Genomic DNA, 6,759 nt, shown 5'->3' with positions numbered 1-6,759 from the left:
AGATAATAGGGGATGGATGAGTAATAAGAGCTCCTTAGCCCCGTGGAATACGATCCTTGGGCCCTCGCTCAAGGTATTACTTGGCGATCCCCGTACACTTGCGGGCGATCAATCACTTGGCCTTAGGTTTACCATAAGCATGCAAAAGAGACATTCTACAAGTAACGAAAACTTCAAACACCGAATAAGAGAAATCATTGCTCTAGCTAAAAACTTGAATAAAAAAGGACAACAACCTAATATTGTGTAAGTGTGTGTAGACTCACTCAAGTCAACCCAATATATACTCCCCAAAGTTCTCATTAAGAGGGACTTATTAATATACAAAAAGAATAGGTAGTAGCTTCACACATTTTCTAAGGTAGCCCTTTCCTATGCAGCCGCCAAGGTGGCTTTCACATTTTCAAGGCGGTAGCTCTTTCTACCCGGGTAGTAGCTTTCATTCATCCTATGAGATAGCTCTTTCTCTCATTAGGGCATACCTAGTATCCGACTTATGAAAGTAGTTTCATAATTCATAGGCGGTAACTCTTTCCACCCCCAACACACAAACAAAACAAACACATATTTTTTTTCCTTTTCATTCATTTCCACTCTTCTTTTTTTCATGGAAATTCAAACAAGAAGCATGCTAAAATATTCCCGTAAATGTTGAACTTGAGTTTCCACAAGGTTTAAAGAATGAGTAGTGCAACAAGTTATAATCGGGAAAAAATTCCTAAAAACTTCAAGTACAACTAGAGCATGATAATATTCAATGTTAAAAATTCTCCTAAACTTTAAGAATACAACCGTTGCAACCAAGGTGAACCGCCATTAGCTACATAAGAATGAATAATAAATGTATATGCAAAGAACGCATGTAAAGTGAACTCTCCCCCACAATTAAAATGTACATTATCCTCAATGTACTCATGCAAGCACAATAAAGAATAAAGCAAGTAAAACATGTGTGTGGAGATGGCAATTGAAACAATACTCCTCTAAACTACTAATGGTACGTTTGATGGAGCTATATTTATTGAGAGTGCATGTATACAAGACCATCTATATGTATACACAAGAGGGTTTAGTAAAGCTCAAACAAACACAATAAAATTGGAGTCTATAAAGATTTGAAAATTAAACACAACTTGAGACAACTAAAAAGGAAAAAAGGTAAACTCATAAGGATGATCCTTTCTGAGTGATATAAGTCCACAATAAACTACTAAAATAAAATAACAAAATAGTAAGAAAAACAAATATAATGACGCCTCAAGCGTCGGTGTCCTACTCTCCTGTCTCTGCTACCGCTGGTGATGCTGGTGCTGGTGGTGATGGAGACAGTACTGTTAGTGATGCTAGAGGTATCTGTGGAGCTCGGGGTGTCGTAATTAAAGATGAGGTCATGTCTCGCTTTAGAATCTGCTGTAGTGTGTCGAGATGCATCGTCACCTCGGTGTGGTTCGCAACCTGTGTCGCATGAACCTCAACCAAATCTGGCTGTAACACCCCTACAGCACTCTCAAGCCTCTCAAAGCAATCATGGGCTCAAGATGGAAAAAAGATCCACACTGGTGGTGGTTCCTGTGCTACAGGAGGTGTCTCTATCTCCATCTGCTCTGTTGTGGCTGAAGAGCAGGCTGAGACCCCTCAGCTGCATCACCCTACCCTCGGCCGTCTTTAGTGGTGCCATGATCATGACATAAAGACCATCTCTGTATCTACGGACCATGCCCATCAGCCGCATCGTCTCTAAACTGATGGGAAATGTTACAATGATCTTCTTAGCCCCTCTTATAGTATCCAAAGGACCCATCCCCATGATGAGTTGAGTGATGTAGTTGCATGAGAAGAGCACTCCAACTCTAGCATGCTATCCCTAATGATGCAGGTACTCTACCATGATGTGTCCCAGATGGAGTGGCTCGCTCTGTACCATCGAATATAGATAAAACAGCTCCTGATGACTAAGGACTCCTGTGTTGTCTCCACGTCCGTTCACTGATCAGCTGAGAACGGCTTGGACATATCTGTAGGCCGGTCGGGAGAGATATGTGGCCTTGGAAACTCCAGGCTCATACTATCCCTGGCCACACAGTCTGCTGTAGGTTTGCTAAAGAGTCAAGCTATGAGGATAATCTATTGATAGCTGCTACTACTCTTCTGTGTCAGTGTAAGCCTCACCGTAAAGCCCAAGTCGGATAGAAAACTGAGTCACGCTCATGCTATAGTACTGTTTGAAGGCTTTGAACTCAATAACGTCAATACTATCAAAGTTGGAGTATGAACGGTCAAACTCGAATGACGGTAGCAACTCCAAAGTGAGCATACGGATAGCTGACTCTCGAATGGACGATAATCACCTCAAGCTACCCACGGAGATCAACTCCTCAACCTCATCGGCCATCTCATCCCCCAACTGAATCTGCTCTCAATGCGCTCAAGTCGGGGAATCTCGCTTGACCAAACTTGAGCTTTGACAAGTGCTCAAACCGAACTTGATGCTTGGGGATCACAAACTCTATATGCTCAGGAGAGGGACCACAAGGATGCTTACTAGTTGCTTTCTTTGATCTGGGTTCCATTCCTGCAAGAATTGAAAAGAAACTTATCAAATCAACTTAAAAGATTATTCTACAAGAATCCACACACATATTTGGATCTTCGGGGCATGACAGCCGCACGGTTAGAATCTCCAATAAACTCATAATACAACGTAAAACCTTCTATAACCTTCTAAAATCATTCACCAACAATTTAAACCTGAAATCCATGTGAAATCAACCAGATTGAGCAAAAGAAATGAAGATCGGCGAAGAGAAAGTTAAAAGGAAGCTTACCGATGAAATGACAATCAAAAACTTCGAATACGACCAGCAAACAACTCAAAAACCCCTATAAATAGATGGAGAAGGTCAGGAAGAAGGAAAGGACGCGTTGTTTGAGTGTGGAAACGTTTAGAAATAAATAGGCGCAAAATGATTTTAAAGAAAAGTCGCATCCCTTTGTGTTCTGTACATCCACACGGGCGTGTGAAAATTACTCATGCCCGTGTGTCTCCACAGGAGAGCTTCACATGGGCATCCACACGCCCCTGTGTGCTTTCGGGATAGAAATTTTTAACTCTAAATGCATCCACACAGGCGTGTGGAAATTCCCAATGCCCATGTGCTCGACGTACAGGGGTACCCACATACCCCTATGGCTTCTCTATTCACCTGAGAAAAATTTCTGAATGTTCCACACTCCCCTGTGGAAATTCCGCACGATCGTGTAGAAGTTCACAGGGGGCAACCACACGTCCCTGTGTACTATCGAGATAGCGAGATTTCTTTGCAGACTTTCACACCGGCGTGTGGAAATTACCGACGCCCGTGTGCCTCCCACAGGGGTAACCACATGCCCCTATATCTTCTCGGGATGGAGCCCTTTCACTCTACAGAGATTCACACGGCCATGTGGAAATTCCACACGACTGTGTGTCTTCTCTGGATAACTCAGAAAAATTACAAACTCTGCAGAAAGACTCTACAACACTAATACATATATGGAGACTGCAAATAAAATGAAAATCTAACTAGAGACTCATGAAAACACTCTCAAACGACCTAAAACTTCACCAAACACAATGAAGCACAATAAAACACCAACAATCCTCGAGAAATGCATAGCAATAGCATATAAAAATTTAGACACCAACATAAAAGCTTTTATTCTTGCAAACACTAAACTAAAACCTTAGGAAAAAAGCAAAGACTAGTGTTTCCTCCAAAGAATTACTTGTTTAACCTCACTAAGTTTGACGTACCTGTCCTTACCTCATGGGGGTTCATGATTGAAAGTTGCCCTCTTACCTACAACTTGAAAGCATGATGAACACAATTTTTGCAAGGTAGAGGAGGAGTTATCAAGTTTGTTACCACACAAGGGTTCATCATCGTTACTTCGTGAATGCTTATCCCTACTAACATTGGGGTGCTTCTTGTGACATCTCCTTGTCCTCTTGAGCTTTTGGATCATCCTCTTCATGACTCCTGGGGTAGATTACACCTTGTCCTCTAGACCAAGTGATAAAACTTCTTCATTCTCCACTTCTTGATCTAGCCACCCTTCTAATGGATCCGGATAAAATATTTCCTGCACATACTCATCAATCAACTCATCAGTGGTGTCAAGAAAATATAAAGTATTGTCAAAATCAAGAGAATATCACATGGCTTCAGTAAGGCGGTACGTCAACTTGTCATCTCTAACTCTTAGTGTTAATTCCCCACCGTCCATGTCAATGAGAGCTTTGGAAGTGTGTAAGAATAACCTCCCAAGTATCAGTGGAACCTCAATATCCTCCTCCAAATCTAACACCACAAAGTCAGCAGGAAAGATGTCAGTCAGCTAGTTGTAGTGTCATCTGAGTGGGCCTAGGTTCTCCCAAAACTAGCTTCTGAAAGAATATATAAGGCATGACATTGATGCTAGCCCCTAAATCCACCAATGTCTTCTCTTCACCCAAATTGCCAGTGTTGCATGTAATGATGAAGCTACCGAGATCTTTCTTCTTGTTCGGCATATTCTTTTGTAACACCGCCAAACATGAAGCATCTAAGATCACAAATGCACTCTCCTCCAACTTCCTCTTGTTGGTCAAGAGGTCTTTGAGAAACATTGCATAACGAGGCATTTGAGACAACACCTCCATGAATGGGATGTTGATGTGCAACTGCTTAAATAGACCCAAAAACTTCTTGTATTGCTAACCATTTTGGTCATTTTTCAACCTTGAAGGATAAGGGATTCTTGGCTTGTAAGGTAGGGATGCCACCTCTTTCTCCTTAGCTATCTCCTCAACCTTCACTTCTTTGGGTGACTCAACTATTATCTTCTCAGTGAATCATGCGGCCTGGATGAAGAAATTAAAGTCAAAAATACTGTAGCTTGGAAATCCACACGCCCGTGTGGAATTTCCAAAGGGGTGTGTGGATGCCTGATTTCAGTCCTTTAAATACAGCTTCAAGAGTTTAATTTGGGGATCTTAGGCTTAGACTTAGCAAGATTGAAGAGGGTTGAGAAAGTGAGTCGAGAGGTAGCGGAACATCCCTTTTCCTTTCCAACATGATTTATCGTAGCTCCATGTTCCAAGAGTTCTTTGAGATCATGATACAGTGAAGTGCTAAGAGACCTTCCCCACTAGGGCTTAGTTGCATGAGTGAGAGAGTGAAGTGTTGAATTATCCTTAGTGTTGGGGCTTAATTATGATTAGGTATCTTTTGCCTGGACCAAAATGTTAGATCTAAATTAGGGAATAGGGTTTATCACTTGGAGTCCCAAGAACTTGAAGTAGTCCCACAATGTGTGAGGTGTTGAGAGTATTCCTTTCCGCCGGGACATAGTATATAAGATTAGTCACAGTTAACCTTAGGTTTGGGAGCATGTTTCTTTGGATCTCCATGACTCATTAAACTTCAACTAGGAGGCATAATATTAGTTTTGCACTTGAAACAACAGTCTTAGGGTAGGCATTATCCGAGTACCCCATTTTACCATCGATTATCTCTCTTTATTCTTTTTGCTTTCTCTTTTCTCTTTTAATTTTATTTGCATTAATATTTTGACTTAAATCACAAATTGGTTTTCACTCTAGCTAAATAGCAATACTTCTTATTTCTGAGCGTCTATTCCTTGTGGATTCGACTACCCACTCGCCGAGGTATTTTATTACTCTGACGACCCGTGCATTTGCGGTACACACACGCAAGGTGTGTGTCAAGTGTTTGGCTCCATTGGTGGGAAGTATACATTTTAGGACCATTTGCACTTTGCTATTTTAGCTTTTCATCTCTTGTTCTACATCACACTTTCTTATTCTTCCATTGTTCTTATTTGTTTTTCTTTGATTGCAGCCCCAGGTTATAACCTGAGGCAACTCTTCGACATTAGTTGAAGGTAACAAAGATATTAGAAGGAGAACTCATAGGGGCGGAAAGAAACATGTACAAGAACAGTTAAATCAAGTTGAGATAGAAGTTGAAGTGTCTGATAATATGGCTGAACAGCATGAACAATAGAGGACATTTTCTGATTATGCAAGATCCACAGCTCTTGGTACGCAATCTAGTATTGTGAGGTCACTGATCACAGTTCAGAATTTTGAGCTCAAGCCAGGCTCTATCCAAATGTAACAGCAATTAGCATAGTTTAATGGTTTGGCCAATGAGGATCCAAACAACCACATCGAGAATTTCTTGGAAGTGTGCCATATGCTCAAGATCAATGGGGTTATAGATGATGCCATCAAATTGAGGGCTTTCTAATTTTCCCTGAAGGGAAGAGAGAAATAGTAGTTACATTCATTGCCTCGAGCATCGATCACTATTTAGGAGGAGATGGTAGAAGCTTTCCTAGCCCGATACTTCCCTCTTCGAAAATCTGTAAAGCTCAAGAATGAAATATCCTCTTTTATGCAAGTGGAATTGGAGTCTCTTTTTGAGACATGGGATACGCTTGAGGATCTCCTGCAGAAATGTCCTCAGCATGGGTTCCTAGAGTGGATGATTATCCATTCTTTCAACAATAGTTTTAACCCAAATACGAAGCAATTACTTGATGCTATGGCAGGAGTTACCTTAGATAGTAAAACCCCAAAGAAAGATTGACAGCTCATTGAAGAAATTTCTATGGACACTTATCAGTGGAATATAGGGGATAAGAAGAAGGTAGCTAGACTTCATAAGATCGATGTAGTCACATCATTAGCAGCCCAGGTGGAGTCCTTGAGCA

At 41.2% G+C, this 6,759-nt stretch overlaps 1 non-coding gene across 1 annotated transcript; it reads right to left on the bottom strand.

Moving 5' to 3' along the window:
* Positions 1–6,413: 6,413 nt before the first annotated feature.
* LOC120281186 lies at positions 6,414–6,520 on the bottom strand. The gene has a single exon (XR_005542512.1). It is a non-coding gene; the product is annotated as a small nucleolar RNA R71 (small nucleolar RNA).
* Between the last annotated feature and the right edge of the window lie 239 nt (positions 6,521–6,759).

The sequence above is a fragment of the Dioscorea cayenensis genome, chromosome 2 (assembly GCF_009730915.1).
Source record: "Dioscorea cayenensis subsp. rotundata cultivar TDr96_F1 chromosome 2, TDr96_F1_v2_PseudoChromosome.rev07_lg8_w22 25.fasta, whole genome shotgun sequence".
Lineage (NCBI taxonomy): Eukaryota > Viridiplantae > Streptophyta > Magnoliopsida > Dioscoreales > Dioscoreaceae > Dioscorea > Dioscorea cayenensis.
The sequence above is the reverse complement of the archived record's forward strand: the minus strand, read 5'-3'. Positions and strand labels throughout refer to the sequence as shown.